A 2,329-nucleotide genomic window follows, 5' to 3' on the forward strand; every position below is an offset into this window, starting at 1 on the left:
TTACATGTATGATGTTGTTGTGGGTGATGCTGCTGAGATAGGTTTACAATGTACCTTCCACTTGGCTTGTTATCTGATTGAAACCATTCAGAATAGTGATGAGTTTTCGATGCTATCAGCATAAGTTATGAACTTGTGGTTAGAGCATCGCAAACTTCATCACCGTTCTCACTTTTCAACGAATACAATCCAAGTGGCAAGTATATTGTAAAGGGTTTAAAGCTATGAATGTTCATTGTGATATGGGAATACTCTTATACCTACGAGCTATACTGCTAGAACTGATTGAGTATGTGTATGTGTATGTGTATGAAGCATGTTTATGTTTTATGTTCTATTTAGGAAGCTAGAACTGATTGAGTATGTGTGTGAATGTTCATTGGGCATGTAGCTGATTAGTTACATGTATGATGTTGTTGTGGGTGATGCTGCTGAGATAGGTTTACAATGTACCTTCCACTTGGCTTATTATCTGATTGAAACCATTCAGAATGGTGATGAGTTTTCGATGCTACCAGCATAAGTTATGAACTTGTGGTTAGAGCATCGCAAACTTCATCACCGTGCTCACTTTTCAACAAGTACAATCCAAGCGACAAGTATATTGTAAAGGGTTATGTATGTGCATTGCTATTAACTGCTTGCTTGAATACCTTAATCATGCATGAAGTGATTGGTATGTGAGTTATATTGCTATGAAATGATTGGTATGTGCATTGCTATAGAACTGTTTAGGAAGCTAGAACTCATGGGAATACTCTTATATACCTATGAGATATACTGCTAGAACTGATTGAGTATGTGTGTGTGTGTGTATGTGTATGAAGCACATGTTGGCTTGTTTTATATTCTGTTTAGGAAGCTAGACTGATTGAGTATGTGTATAAATGTTCATTGGGCATGTAGCTCATTAGGCATAGTCTAACAATATGATTGTTCATTGTGATATGGGAATACTCTTATAATGTTCCTTTTCACTTGGCTTGTTAACGTACAAAAAAGCATTCAGCATGGTGATAGGTTTATGATGCATTCAGCACAAAGAGAGTCCCTTATGGTGACAACATCATAAACCTCATTACCAAGTTCATTGTTCAACGAGTACAATCCAAGTGGGAGGAACATTGTAAAAGGCTCAACAATTTAGGCTACTTGCATGTTCTGATATGCCTTGCAAACGATAAGATGTCTTTTGATATGACTTGAATATACATATACATACAAACTGAATAGCAAGCTCTGCGTTATATTACAAAAGAAGGGGGTGAGTGTTGCCTTTCGGTTGTAATTGAAGTTACAAAGCTCCTTTACTATCTTGACTAAGAGAAAGGAAATTTGGAATTCGAATGAGAACCACATTTGGAGCTCACATTGCCTTTCGATTCTCCTTTCACTTAGTCAAGATAGTTTAGGAGATTTGGACACCCTCATATCCACCTTGCATACTCCTCAGTCCATCTCCAGGCGAGCACATTATACACTTCCCTATTGCTGAGGTATTGCTTAGCAACTGTTTCTTGCCCAGGAAATGGCGCCTCAATGTGGGGCTGTAGTAGTAGATCATATATGTGCCACATCAGCTACAAAATGCATAGAATAATTAGATCACAAACATGATTAAGTGTTTATCAAATGAAATAGATAAATGGTGGCATATCTATACCGTGGCAGTGGGAAAGGGAGGGCGAGTAAGGAGACGGAGAAGATGAATCATCCCTTGAGGAGCCACGTTAAGATGATAAATCTTATTCCAGAAGCGAAACTGAGAATAAGAAGAGACATTGATTAGTGTATGTGTATACAATGTCATGTAGGTTCATATATCTTAAGGAGATAAGTTAATATTACTGTTGGATGTCTGTTTGGGAAATCCGAAGGGTAGCAGATTCTGATTTCAAATACACCCCTTTCATATGGGGTGTACTGTGGTCCTTTTATTCTGACCGACCATTTGAAGAAGTTATCATCTAGAGGACCTGTTATCATCCAAGATAAGAAGAATCATTACAAGTAAATAGAAGAAACCAGGAAGAGTTGAAGAACAACATATGGATTGACATACCATCGATGGCCAGAAGCCACCATGGGCTCTCAATGTACAGTTTCTCCATCTCAGCAATTATCTGTTGTTGAACAAGCGCGGGGTGATCCATTGTATAATGTAAGTTTTCTGGCTTGAATGGACACTGAACGATTGTGATGCTTGTTATTTATAGTGATATGATAGTGGTGGCTAAGTGAAAGGTCGTGAAAGGGGAAAGGTCTTTAATTAGTCCGGTTAGGGTTATGTGTAATGATGCTATGTATTAATGACATGCATTGTGTTTTG

General features: G+C 38.0%; 1 long non-coding RNA gene across 1 annotated transcript; it reads right to left on the minus strand.

Annotated features, from left to right (window-relative positions):
- Positions 1 to 1,432: 1,432 nt before the first annotated feature.
- On the minus strand, positions 1,433 to 1,971 carry LOC136226079 (uncharacterized). Its single transcript, XR_010687570.1, has 3 exons — positions 1,849 to 1,971; positions 1,664 to 1,762; positions 1,433 to 1,580 (listed from the first exon to the last, which is right to left on the minus strand). It is a non-coding gene; the product is annotated as an uncharacterized lncRNA (long non-coding RNA).
- Between the last annotated feature and the right edge of the window lie 358 nt (positions 1,972 to 2,329).

This window comes from Euphorbia lathyris, chromosome 4 (genome assembly GCF_963576675.1).
Source record: "Euphorbia lathyris chromosome 4, ddEupLath1.1, whole genome shotgun sequence".
NCBI classification, from domain to species: Eukaryota; Viridiplantae; Streptophyta; class Magnoliopsida; order Malpighiales; family Euphorbiaceae; genus Euphorbia; species Euphorbia lathyris.